Raw genomic sequence first — 15088 nt, 5'->3', positions numbered from 1 at the left:
CATAAAATATTAGACACACAATATAGTAGATGTACAGTGTGGGCCAATAACAATCTATGGTGCCCATTTATGGATTGGTACAATGCAGATCTGTACTATGGACATGTCTCTAAGACCTAAAACATACAAGGGTGAGATGTACATTGTAAAAAATAGTGAACAGTAATCCAGATCTCACTTTCAGATCACACTTTACAAACAAGAGAGAAGAAGAAACCTACATGGAATGAATGAAAAGAATGATTGAATAGCTCAGAAAAGTCTAACAGCCATACCACCAAAAAAAGCTCAAAAAGAAAACATCTTAAATTGCCCAAGCAATATCGACATATACCGTAGTCCAAATTTTCAGCCACGTAAAACAATACCAGATCCGCGCTATATCCTTGGAATCACCCAATTGTTCAGAGATTGTTCTTTTTCTCCAGCTTTTCTCTTCTCTCCTCTGGAGTGTTTTGTACTATTCACACCGTCCCGTCTTATTCTCCTACTTGGAACAATATGTCACAGGAAAATCTGATCCTCCGTGTTGCGATCCCACTAAAATGGTAATCCCAATAGTGAAGTATGCTAGCACGGAGTGCGCATAATAAGCCTTTATTTACTCACAAGATTAAAATTGCATATATCCTCCACTCCAGTAGAACACAGCAGCAGGTTGCGGCTTTCCAACCTTGAATCTTTGCCCGACCCGAGTTTCACTCCGCTTGGTCAGGGGCAGAAACACAAATTTTCAACCACATCAGTGATCTCACCCTAAATAATTTGAGTCAAATCAGATAAGATATTCTTGTTGAGTTATGATCCCAGCAGTATCCTTAAAGAGTTTTCTGAGACTTAGATATTGATGGCCAGGTAAATCAATATGAGATCGGTGAGGGGCTGACACTCCAAGCCACTGAAGGCTGAAGGTTCTGTCCAATGTGTAGTGGCCATGTTGGGGTACTGCAGCTCAGCTCCCATTCAAGTGAATAAGAGGTGAGTTGCAGTAGTCCAGAGCCATAAACTACAAAGTGGACAGCGCCTTCCATCTACTGTATTGTTTCCAGGGATGGTGAATGCCTGAAATAGTTGATCTGTGGGGGTGCTGGGTGTTGGACCCTCATCAAAGTGAGAACGTCAATCGATCCTGAGGATAGGTCATCAATATCTAAGTTCCAGAATACCCCTTTAACACAAGTATGATGTTGTGGTGTATCAAGGTGGCAAGATATGATGCTTAGCTTTGGCTGTGCCATAGAAATTATATTACTTATGCTACCGAGACAAAATAAAATAGTTGGATGTGGGCAAATCGAATGTTGGACCATTTATGAAACTGGTGCAGAACCCCTAAATGGGGGAGGCCCATAATCTGTCCATGGCTGAAGTAAACCACTGGGTCTTCCTTCATATATGGGAAGAAGAGTCGATAAAAGAAAAATGTTGTAACCTTTTAAGAGGCATCATTGAAGTTCCCATGCAAAATCTGTAACACAGCCCTTCACCTGCCATGTGCCATCTACACTACTGGTCTTCTTCTGTGGTAGAGGGGCCTCTAGGAACCCTCAAGCATTGGGGCTGACTGCTACTTCTGCACCCCTAATAGCTACACTTCTGCCTTTACATTCTTTATTTCTCCTAGTAGAAGTGAACTTACATATGTCTACACTTATTTCCAGACGATAAAGGGTGTGTAGGAAAACTCTGACTATACAGCACATGCTTTGCAGGGAATGCTGAACATTTGTTCCACTCTCAGTACGGGAGAATGACAGCACAGTACATGCACAGCTGGGCTAAAAATAATGAACGCGCTGCAAGAAGCGTGACCAAATTTTGCTTTTCAAAACTCACCTATGCACAGCGCTAACCTCGCATTACTCTCATAGTGACCCTATTACTATCAGTCTTTACCAGGATCCTTCTGCTTTTGCATCTGACATTTGTTCTGTACTCAGGGCTGCATTTTTCATAGAAAACTCTAATATTTATTTGATTCTGCCTCCTGCCTTTGGAAATCCGAACCTGCAAGGGAACTTAAAGGTTAGATTTAACGGGGTTGTGCCATAAACAACTTTTCTTTCTAAAGTTTATTTTTTTATTAATTACTATAGCTCCCATTCCTACATGTTTTTATTTTATTTATTTATTTATTTTTCAAATTGCCCTCATTTGCAATGTTCTCATATCCCCCATGCTTGAATCCTATTTCCTGGTTTGTCCTGTGTCCTCTGTCCAATCATGCTTTATGGCAGTAAGATGTGCCCTGACATCAGCAGATCAGGTGCCATTAACCAAGCCCCTTGTTCTTACCAATGAAGCTTTCTATGTCCTACAATACAAGCCTCCAATGTAGTCATCAACAGCAGCTGAAAATCAAAATGAATTTGCCACGCGTAACAATGGGAGGCTAATAATATTAGAAAAACAGCAGTTTTGATAAATTGTGGCATTTGGGGAAAGTGATATAACAGTGATATCTCTTGGGCGGGATACATTAATAGCAGTTGCACAACCCCTTTAAGACATTGTTTTCCACTTGTATCAATTTATGTCCCATAGTTCATTCCGCCCCCAGTCGTTGCCTTATATACCTGTACTTTAATGCCTTAATTCAATGCAGTTGACTTGACCTTACAGCAACCAATTTCATTCAATGCAAGTTTCCACTTTAAGAAAAAATGCATAAAATAATCAATATACTGAGAGGTAAAGTATATAAACCCCCCTCCCCCACATCCCCGTTCTGCTCATAGAGTTAGATGAATTCAGGATCTGTCAGATTCAATGTTTCTCGACTCTGCTATATTTCGTTATATAATCAGAGTTCTCTTGGATGGAGGAGATTTTTATTTGTATCCCAAAAGAAAAAAGCCCCATAAAAAATTCATGAGGAAACAAGCAGTTAAGAAGAATAAGCCACAGGCACATAGGATTGTTTGCCGGGTGCCTTGATAGTGTTATGTTGCTGGTGGGGAAACGAAGATCCGGACTTTCCACAATAAAAAGACCTGAGTATATTTATCTAGAACTGAAATACTGGATACATATATGCACAAATCTGGAAAAGATGGAGCAAAGTTTACCCATAGGCTCAACTTTTCAGAATATCAGGATCTACTCTCCCTGTGTCTTTCTATAGAAATGCAAATAAACTGATGGCATTAACTTAAAGAGGTCATATCCCAATTTTCAGCCAGCAGCCCCTAATGCTCTGATGCTCTCCCATGCCCTTTGCCGGATAACGCAGGGCAAGGGCTTTTTTCTTTATATTTTCACACTGCTAGGCAGAAGCTTCCACCTAGCAGTGTTGTCGGTGATGTCACAGTCACTGATGGGCAGGCTTTAGCGCTGCCCTATCCGTTTTACAAGCTAGGGCAGAACTAAAACTCACCCATTAGTGCTGGTTATGTCACTGGGCTCACTGCTGTGTGGAAGCCTTCACCTAGCTTTCCCCATGGAGAGCCCGGTACGTCACCAGATTTCCAAAAAAAGCCTTTGAAGGAGAGCATGAAATGCTCCAATACCCATGTCAGAGGGGCTGAACCCGGACAACCCTTTTAATGGCTCATGCACACGAATGTAAGGGCCCCATGCCCGTACTGTGGACTGCAAACAATGGGTCAGCAATATAGGGGTACTGGCCATGTACACTCCGTGATGCGGATGCAGACCCATTGACTTGAATCAATGATCCGCAAGATACGGCCAAAAACAGGACTTAGATGTATACCTTAAAACACATCTAAAGAGTTCTGTTTATATCCTTATAAACATTGCACCTTTGTTCAAAGTGCTACAGAGTCTCAATCGTGTAATTGTGCTATTGGGGAAACAATTCACAGTCCTATGCAGTATATCCGTGAGTATGGATTTCAATGTTACTCACTATTTGGGGTCCAACTTGCACGTGTCAGCCCGTGGTGGCGTCCCACCACAGGTCAGTACACTCACCCGGTTTCTTTATGATACTATGAAGTGTCTTCCGATATTTAGTATCCGCAGTATCGTTACGGAACTTGAAAGCCCTGAACCGCCATTTGGAGCAGGGCATTATACCTAAGGGATTAAGACTCTCTAAAGTGCCAGCTCAGGATCTCTGCAGTATTAGTTTTGATAAGGAATGGGAAGATTTGCTTAAGTCACAATCTATATTACTTGTGCAACTTATTATTAAAAGGAGAACAACAATATTAGAGGAAATATCTGGTAAAATAGAAGAACTAAAAGAAATCGTAGACAAATTCCCAAAGAATGAAATATTCAAGAACTGGCATGACAGAATATGCAAACAGTTAGGCATAGTAGAACAAGAAATTATCTCCAAAAAAAGTAGAAAAATACAGAACCTGGTAAGAAGTGATAGGCAGATTGATAGACATAATACAATAGAAGATCGTCCAAACATTATTATAACACCAAACCAGAGAGAGAGAGATATAAATGAAGATAGAACAATACAACATAATATCCCTATCACTAATAGATATGAGACACTGAATAATCCTCTTTTTTTAGATCGCACACCCCCACATCACAGGATTCGCACAAAGTCAGCCCGACAATCACCACGGGATCACCACCACATAACACCAATCACAGGGCACAATTACAATTTGAGAGACAGGGAGGAAACACAGAAGAACAATCAGAACCAATATCCTCAGAGAGGACATCAAACGAGGAATCAACATGCACCCTACAACAGCAGAGAGAACCATGTAGAGAATTATTACAAACACCAACACAATCAAAATTTAGAAATCAAAAGACACGAAGAGGGAAGAGAAGGAAGGGAAAGGATAAATCACAGGAGACACTAGTTGAGGAGGATAACTCCATAATAAATTTAAGCTCAGTCACTTTAACCACGGCACAACATGCACTGTTAAATAAAGGTTTAAAATTTGCACCGACGGCACCATTGAGTAAATTTGACACTTATATAGGGATAGAAAAATTTGTACGTAAATTATGCCTAAAAAAATATTTTTTGAAGAACCCTATAAATACAATAGGGACAATACAAGGGAAATACGTACATACGAATCTCAAAGTAAAAAGTAAAACATACCCAAGACATGAAATGGGACAGGATATCATCACATTCAAGAAGAATGTAGAGGCGGACATAAGAAAAATTAAAAAGGATCCAAGGAAATTTAATAATTTGAAACCCCATGAAATCCATGCAATCAAACAATTGCAACAAAATGACAATATAACCATACGCCCAGCGGACAAAGGGGGGGCAATTGTGATCTTAGATATATGTAAATATGACACAGAGTGCAGAAGACAATTAGAAGATAAGGAAACATATTTAAAGTTACAGAAAGACCCTATGATAGGATTTGTGGAATCTTTGGGGGTGTATGTAGAACAAGGCCTAGCGAAAGGATTCTTAAATACACAGGAATCCAAATTTATTATGGGCACGCCTAAACGTACACCTGTTTTCTACATCATACCAAAGGTTCACAAAGACCCACTGAACCCTCCGGGGAGACCCATCATCTCCGGGATAGGATCTTATACATCAAACCTATCCCAGTACTTAGATAGACTATTACAGCCGGTGGTAAGGAAGACATTTGCTTATATCAGGGACACTACACAGATAGTTCAGATCATTGAGAATCTTGAATATGAACCAAATTGGATTCTTGGAACCCTTGATGTTAATTCCCTATATACCATAATAAAGCATGATCAGGGATTAGAAGCTTTGACACAACAACTAACATCATATGGGAAATATCTGCCGGACCAAGTAGAATACATAGTGAAAGGGGTACAACACATTCTGAGTCATAATTATTTTGTATATGACTCCGATTTCTTTCTCCAGATGATGGGCACCGCCATGGGCACCAGGTTCGCCCCCAGTTATGCCAATTTGTTTATGGCACAATGGGAGGAACAATATATAGCACCCGTACTGGGGACGGACCTGGTGCTCTGGCGAAGGTTCATTGACGATGTGATCTTCATCTGGAGGGGAACGGAGGAACATTTAGTATCATTTTTGGATCATATAAATCAGAATGAAAATAATATAAAATTCAGCTCTAAAGTTCATAAAAAACAAATAGAGTTCTTGGATCTAACTATTATGGTGGAAGATGAAAAATTAATCTGTCAAACATACCAAAAAGAGATAGCAAAAAATAGCTATATTCTCTATACAAGCTGCCATCTACCAAGATGGCTGCTAAATATCCCTAAGGGACAATTTAGGAGGTTGCGGCGTAATTGTACAAGGGAAGAGGATTATATGAAAGAAGCTATACACATGAAGGAACAGTTCTTGACGAAAAAATACCCTTTAGAACAGGTCGAGAAAGCCCTAGTGGAAGTGAAAAGTATGGACAGAAAAATATTCTTTGAAGAGAAGATAGGGACCAGAATAGAAATTGACCCCAAAATAGGGGATCCAATTAGAATTGTCTTACCCTATAGTGCACAATATAGGAAGATTGAGGCCATTATTAAAAAGCACTGGCACCATATTACAAATGACAAACTAATAGGACCATACTTAACTAATGGTCCCCAAATGGTATATACAAAAGCACCTAATCTAGCCCTTAAAGTAGCACCGACTATAAAAAACAAAAAAGAAGATACTCATAAAAATTATTTTAACCTGAAGGGATTTTACAGATGTAATACTTGCAGTAATTGTAAAAATACAAAATTTATGAAAAAAACAAGTTCAATTTCTTCCACATCCAATTCATTTTCGTATGAAATTGATACATTTCTATCATGCAATACGTCAAATGTCCTGTATATGATTGAATGCCCCTGCAAAAAGCAATATATAGGGCGGACTAAAAGGTTACTAAAAGTCAGGATTGCAGAACATATGACTAAGATCAGAACAGGATATGAGAAGCATTCATTGTCCAAGCACTTTAAATATCATCACAATCAGGATCCCTCCGTATTAAAGTTTGTGGCATTTGAAAAAATAGATATTCATTGGAGGGGGGGTGATCATATCTCCAACATGTCAAGACAGGAGGCAAGACGCATATATGATTTTAACACCTTATTACCTGAGGGTCTGAACGCAGATTTCGAAATATTTGGTTTTCTGTAGATCAAGGGGTGGGTGCCCCTGGCGGACGAGATATCGGTGTTTTAGCTGTAATACCAGCACCCCGATCTCTCCTTGGCTGGGAGCCCCCACCCCCTATACATCACCATAGGCGTGCGCAGCCTATTGCATTAGGGTGTGCACCCTAAAGCAGAAACACACACACCATGCGCGTGTGTATGTATGTGTGTATATATATATATATATATATATATATATATATATATATATATATTAATTATATCCACAGATCCTCCATAACAGTGTGTCAATTTTTATTGTACTAATACTTAAAAGACAAGCTTTCAAGAGTTTTCCTTTCTTCCTCGGTACGCTTGAGTTTTCAGAAACAATCTATTCCTAAGGGTGGGTTCACATCTGCGTTATGCCATTTCGTTATAGGTTCTGTTTCAAGCGGAATATAACGGAATGGCCAGATGGAATGCAAAACGGAAACCTTTAAGAGGCATTCTGTTTTGCTCTGTCCTAATAAAAGTTTATGAGAAAGCATAACCGATCCGTCTGGGTCCCCTTATGCAAGACGGAAAACAGGACTTTGTTTTCTGTCTTGCATAACGGGAACCAGATGGATCCGTTTTGATTCCCATAGACTTCTATTAGGACGGAGAGCAAACGGAATGCCTCTTGCAGAGTCTGCACTGTACAAGAGAGAGATAGCTGTGGCTCTGAAGGGAAAATTTCCAGAGCACACAATGACAGCCCCAGAGCCTTTCTGCTGCCTGACCAACCGTATATGCTGCCACAGCGCCAGCCCAGCCTGCAGGACATCAGAGAGGCCTGGGGTCCACATTACAGCACCACTACATTTACTTATTATCAAAAAGCATAATACATAGCTAAAAAACAAACATTTTTTACTGTCCCTTTAAGCAAAAGCCAGAATATAATAAAAGACTAAAAAATAAAACAATGTACTTACAAAAGAAGCTATTCAGTCGTCTGCTGTGCCGTCCTCCGCTTGCTTCCGCGGATTGTTTCCCCTCCTTTCTGTCTCTCCTCAGTGTGCAGGCGCACTGTTATGGGGGATCTGTGGATGACTCACTGTTTTGAGGGATCTGTGGATGACTCACTGTTTTGAGGGATCTGTGGATGACTCACTGTTATGGGGGGATCTGTGGATGACGCACTGTTATGGGCATCTGTGGATGACGCACTGTTATGGGCATCTGTGGATGACACTATTATAGGCATCAGTGGATGACACTGTTATGGGGGATCTGTGGATGACACTGTTATGGGGGCATCTGTGGATGACGCACTGTTATGGGGGCATCTGTGGATGACGCACTGTTATGGGGGCATCTGTGATGACGCACTGTTATGGGGGCATCTGTGGATGACACTGTTATGGGGGCATCTGTGGATGACACTGTTATGGGGGATCTGTGGGTGACACTGTTATGGGCATCTGTGGATGACGCACTGTTATGGGCATCTGTGGATGACACTATTATGGGGGATCTGTGGATAATTCTGTTATGGGGATCTGTGGATGACACTGTTATGGGGGCATCTGTGGATGACACTATTATAGGCATCAGTGGATGACACTATTATGGGGGATCTGTGGATGACACTGTTATGGGGGCATCTGTGGATGACGCACTGTTATGGGGGCATCTGTGGATGATGCACTGTTATGGGGGCATCTGTGATGACGCACTGTTATGGGGGCATCTGTGGATGATGCACTGTTATGGGGGCATCTGTGATGACGCACGGTTATGGGGGCATCTGTGGATGATGCACTGTTATGGGGGCATCTGTAGATGACGTACTGTTAAGGGGATATTGGTGGATGGCACTGTCATGGGGGCATCTGTGGATGACTCACTGTTATTAACAGTGCATCATCCACAGATCCCCCCCATAACAGTGTCATACACAGATCCCCCATAACAGTATCATATTCCACACAGATGCCCCCATAACAGTGTCATCCACAGATATCCCCTTAACAGTCTATTAAGAGGATATCTGTGGATTGCACTGTTATGGGGGTATCTCTGTGGAATCTGACACAGATGCAGGGGGATCTGTGGTCTGTGGATGACACTGTTATGTGGGGCCAGGGGGGATCTGTGGATGACACATATATAGCAGCATCTTGTGCTATATATGTGTCATTATCCACAGATCTCCCCCTCCCCCCATAACAGTGTCTCTGACAGTGACCCCCAACATGGGGTGGAGGCTGCCGGGGTCTTATGTAAAGTCTTGTGAACTTGTACTTCTTACTGGGAGACTTCAGCTGGTATTCCACAATCACTGGGTCCTGGTCAGGCTCTCACACATCCAAACAAGGCCGGCGGAAGCGTAACGAGACGTCACTCACTCCGTCACGCCGCACGCGCCTACTCCTCCCACTTTTCTAAAGAAGAAGGCGGAGCAGGCGTGTGACGTCAGAGTGAGTGACACGCAGCATGGGAGCACGGGAGCGGAGCAGTCTGAAGATGTGTGTCATTCTGGCTGTGCTGGACAGCCGGGGCTTAAGCGCAGCAGTGCAGGAGGCTGAGCACGGAGGTGTGATTAGGGTGTGCCCAGGCACACCCGGCACACCCCGTGCGCACGCCTATGTACATCACTTTGAATATAAAGCACGGATGAATTCAAAATAGTTTTAATTTTAATTTGAATTATTTTAAATAATTTTAAATAATTTTTAGTATATTAATTTTTAGTATATTATACAGAGAAGACTAAAGAATATAATAATTGTATAGAACATATATAGTTTTTTAATAATTGGATAAAAATAAAAATGTTTATATGTATTAAAATGTTTATTTTTAGATTATAGAATAATATTTGTTATAGAAAGATACAGTATATATAAATTAAGTATATTTAATGTTGAAACAAAAGGAATAAGGAGTTGATAAATTTGAGAGAAGTGTGGAATATCCTAATCTAATAGCATGAGGAACAATTAACTCATTCCAAACCAGATTTTTTTAAAGGAGTCTCAATCAAGGAAAAGAGGTGTAACCCGTTTAGGGTATATAAGGAAGCAAAGATGGATCCCATAACCAGCTACTGAGGAAGAGGTCAGAGACCTTGAAACGCGTATAGCGGATGGGACCCTTATACTGAACAAGACACCTCACTATACCGGAGACATCAGCTGATCAGCACGCACAGTTACGGACATAACCGCATAGCCGGTAATTTACATCATCGCTGACTCACCATAGGAGCCTCGAACTGAATACCAAGTGAGGATTCCTCTGACGCCCTGACTGCGTGGAGTGCAGGTAAAACATAGAACGCCAGCTACACGTGGGGCGCATAGAAGCCAGCGGTGAGCAGATTTTCAAGTTCCGTAACGATACTGCGGATACTAAATATCGGAAGACACTTCATAGTATCATAAAGAAACCGGGTGAGTGTACTGACCTGTGGTGGGACGCCACCACGGGCTGACACGTGCAAGTTGGACCCCAAATAGTGAGTAACATTGAAATCCATACTCACGGATATACTGCATAGGACTGTGAATTGTTTCCCCAATAGCACAATTACAAATAAGGATATAAACAGAGCTCTTTAGATGTGTTTTAAGGTATACATCTGATACTATTAACAAACCGCAATACTCTATATCAGACTGAGATAATTTATATTTTATATTTTGTATTTTATAATTTATACTGTCTTACCCCATATTATGTATGATATATTGTGATATAATAAATAATTTACTACAAATTGGACCTGATATATAGCAACAGATATTGAGTGCTCACTATAACATTCCTATATCTTTTAAATTTTATATTGTGGTTAGGGTGAACCACACCCTAGTTAGAGCACCTACCCTAGCTATTAGAGGGGTGAGCCACTATAAATCTATACCAAAAACAGGACTTGTCTTATCTTTTGCAGAGCGGAGGCATGGATCGGAAGCCCACGGAAACACTACGAAGTGCTTCTATGGGCATTCGGGCAAAAGATAGGACATGTCTTGTCTTTTTCCATATCTTGCGGATCACGGACACCTTCAAGTCAATGGGTCTGCATCTGCAGCTCGGAGTGCACACGGCCAGTGCTCGCAGTATAGGCAAGAAGTTCTTACGTCCTGATACAGTCCTAAAAGTGATGTATCAGTTTAATAAATAATACCTAAATGGAATTTATCACATATGTATATATGATTTACTAATAAAAACAGATATTGATCAAGTTTTTCTATTCTGTGTTTATAATTGAACATTTTTAATGCCTTTTCTGTACAGGATTGTGAGGGCATCCGTCCTTTGTTAACTCTTGTTAACAGCATTTATAGATATGCTTGGCAGCAGCTACAGGGACCACAGGAGCCTGTAGATTGGAGATGATCATTGATTTGTTGCTTGCATGTGTTGTGAGCTATGCAGAGGTTATTGTGCAAGGAGGGGGAATAGATAAGTTGCAATTATCATCTATTGCAAATGGTTCCCATGTTATATCTACATAGGGGCGTTATGTGTCATTGTAATCCTGCCTGAGATGATAAAAAGATGACTGATAAGAAGTGACCTCTACAGAACAGGAAGTGTCAGTCTATAATGAGGGTCTGTCTAGGAGAACTATTGGGAGGCATCCTCTATACTGTGAACAATCTCTAATAATAACCATTGTCATCATCATAATCATAAGACTTTCTCCCTTACCACATTGCTAGTTGTGGAAGTGGGGACTTTCCCTAGTAGCCCTCATAAGCCCAAAAACAGAGGGATGGATGAGAAGATCCCACTGCCATCACAATGACAAATATTTTACATTGCCCTATGGGATAGCAATTCCCAACATACCGGGCCTTGCTGATCCATACAATGAAGGCACCTCATTAGACAGCTGTAAATATATAGAAATTTCTTTTGTGTCTGATCTGCACAAATAAATTGTCATATTCAATTTGGGTCAAAGTAAATACAACCGGAATTGAAAGCGCCCCATTTGGACTGAAAAGTTGTGTATGACACTCAGGTCACTTAGGAATGATCCAACCGAAGAATGAGCAAATAGATTCTGTACTAACCTGATTTGGACCGAATTTCCCCAAAACTTCAGATTGTAACAAAGTTTCTGTGATGAGAGAGAAAGAGACTAGTATGCTATTCTGGGATTCTACTCTGTAGGCTAAGCAACATTCCTCTTGGTTTCCGAGAAAATATATGCAAATTAGTATTTCTAGCATCAGTTGCCTTCAGAAAGAATTACCTTTCTTATCCTTTTTGTCAGAAATGCTAATTTTGTCAGAAAGGCTAGCTATGAAAATAATCTTTGCTGACAAAAATGATAAATTCATTCTTTCAGATGCTAGCTGATATAGACATAGTAATTTGCATATATTTTCCCAGAAACCAAGAGGATCATTGCCTATCATCATATATACTAAGTGGTCTCCATAACAGAAATAATACCCAGCCAGGGGTCCCCCCCCCCCCCCTAAGGCCTTGCAACTAGAAAGCCCTATTTAATCTGCTCTGCTCTAAAAAGTACTTTTGTTTCTGAAATAGCTTTATGCAGATGTGAGGCTGGTTTGGCTATTTTATTAGTTATGGTATGTAACTCTGTTTAATAGATTAAGCAATGAATAGATGACTATGCAGCTTTTGTTATTTTTTTTTTTTTTATTTTTAAAGAGAGCTGAATAGCAAAATATTTAGGTTTGTTGGAAGCCAAAGTTTTTATGGGGGGACATTTCAGGATGAGTTCCATATTGAGAGAATTGACTTGCTCATCTCCAGTATGTATATCTATACATGTATCCATGTGAGGCTCTGTCATAAGTTCAAGATTTTAGATTTTTTTTTTCTATTAGTATTGTGGCAGGGAAGAGTAGACTTTTTTTACAGAAAACACTTGATTTAAACAGTAGATACATTTTTGATGACATGTTCCTTTAAAGGAGGCAGACTAATCTGCTAGTACTGTAAGTGTTTAGCAGTGAGATTACAAGGTGCACACTAATATCAATTTATGAGGAAATATGGGTGAAACAAATGGGGTTAAAGGGGTTATCCCATGATTGATGTAAAAAATGAAAATCAGACATAATATAGTACATGACAATCTCTTTCTAACAAAGCTAGAACCAGCCCTGCACCTCACATGGATCCAGAGATCTCTTCATTCATTGCTAAATTTTCTTCAAGCTCTGGGAGGGGGGGGGGGGGTGTCCTTTCTCAAACTGTGTGTCCTTTCTGCTGAAGGTTTCCAAACAAAGCTCATGGGGCATTCCCTTTCTGCTGAAGGTCTTTCCCTGTAACTATTATGACTTCTAACAGCAGATAACACTGGTGGCAGTTGAAAGATGGAACTGAGCATGTGCGACCACCTCAGTAGTTGGATGTGCACATTACTATACAGATTAAACACCTGGGGACCATTATAATGAAGTGTAAAGAACTGAAGCACTGAACTGAGGAATTTTTGTAACAGAAAATACATTTCTGTAGCAATCTATCAGTACAGAAGAGGAGTGTATGCTGTTGATGTATTGTTTGTATTGGATATCTAACAGCCCTGAAAAAAAAAGGCCTTTCAGGGGTTAAAAAAAAAATAACAATAATACTCAGCTCATTCCCTTACATGGTCCATAACTTATACTGGGGGGAAGTAAGAGGGTCATTACATATGATTGGGGGCACTATGGGGCCATTTTTTATACTAAGGAGTACTATGGGAAGCATTCTATATACTGGGGGCACTATGGGGCCATTTTTTATATTGAGGAGCACTATAGGAGGCATCTTCTATACTGGGGAGCACTATGATGGGGCATTCGTTATACTGGGTGCACTATGGGGCCATTTTTTATATTGAGGAGCACTATGGGAGGCATTTTCTATACTGGGGGGCACTATGGGGGCAGGAATTCTTTATACTGGGTGCACTATGGGAAGCATCTTCTATACTGGAGAGCACTATGGAAGGCATCTTCTATACTGGGGGGGGGGGGCGCACTATGGTGGGGCATTTGTTATACTGGGTGCACTATGGAGCCATTTTTTTATATTGAGGAGCACTATGGGAGGCATCTTCTATACTGGGGGGACTATGGGGGGCAGGAGTTCGTTATATTGGGTGCACTATGGGAGGCATCTCCTATACTGGGGGGGACTATAGGTCCATTTTTTATATTGAAGAGCACTATGGGAGGCATCTTCTATACTGGGGGGCACTATGGGGCGGGTATTCATTATACTGGGTGCACTATGGGGCTATTTTTTATACTGGCGAGCACTATGGGGGGGGCATCCTCTATACTGGGGGACATTATGGGGGCCAATGGATGTCTAGGAGGCACTTTGGGGGCATTATGTATACAGAGGGAACCGCAAGGGTTGGGATTTAAAAAAGAAAAAGCCAAAGAAATGCATCTGTTATTTTTAACGACTTTTAAAAACTGATGCAAAACATTCATTTAAAACAGGCCAGAAATCAATGAACTCACTTATACAAAATTGGCATAAAAAAATGTCTGTGTATCAGTTATTAATGAGCGGTTAATTTCACGTCGTGTGAATGTCCCAATACAGAATTAAGGCACAAAATATTTCAACTTTTTTTTTTCTTGTTTGGGAAGTAACGGCATAGTATGGCGCTGTCCATGGTGCTGAACTTCACTGTACAACTGACACTATGGAGAGTGCTGACTTAGCCATTGCCCCTGCACTGCTCCCTGCGATTCTAGTATGAAAAGAGCTTTATTCCAGTATCTCTGCACAGCTATCAGGCCCTCTGCATCCAGGATACAGAGTGATGCGCTGACAGCTTTTTCATTTCTAATGGCTACAACCACCTACGTTTCCTATGACAGCTGAGTGATCGTCATTGTAACCGGGACATTTCTCCACGTGCTACCTGTCACAATAAAAACTGAATAATATGCATTCTAATACTTATACTAGTAGCATACACGATAATGCACCCCTTTGGTAATGGTATTAGAAGTCACTGATGAGATCCATGGCTGTGTTGGCGCACAAGGTC

This window comes from Bufo gargarizans, chromosome 3 (genome assembly GCF_014858855.1).
Source record: "Bufo gargarizans isolate SCDJY-AF-19 chromosome 3, ASM1485885v1, whole genome shotgun sequence".
Classification (NCBI taxonomy): domain Eukaryota; kingdom Metazoa; phylum Chordata; class Amphibia; order Anura; family Bufonidae; genus Bufo; species Bufo gargarizans.
Note: the sequence above shows the minus strand (reverse complement) of the source record.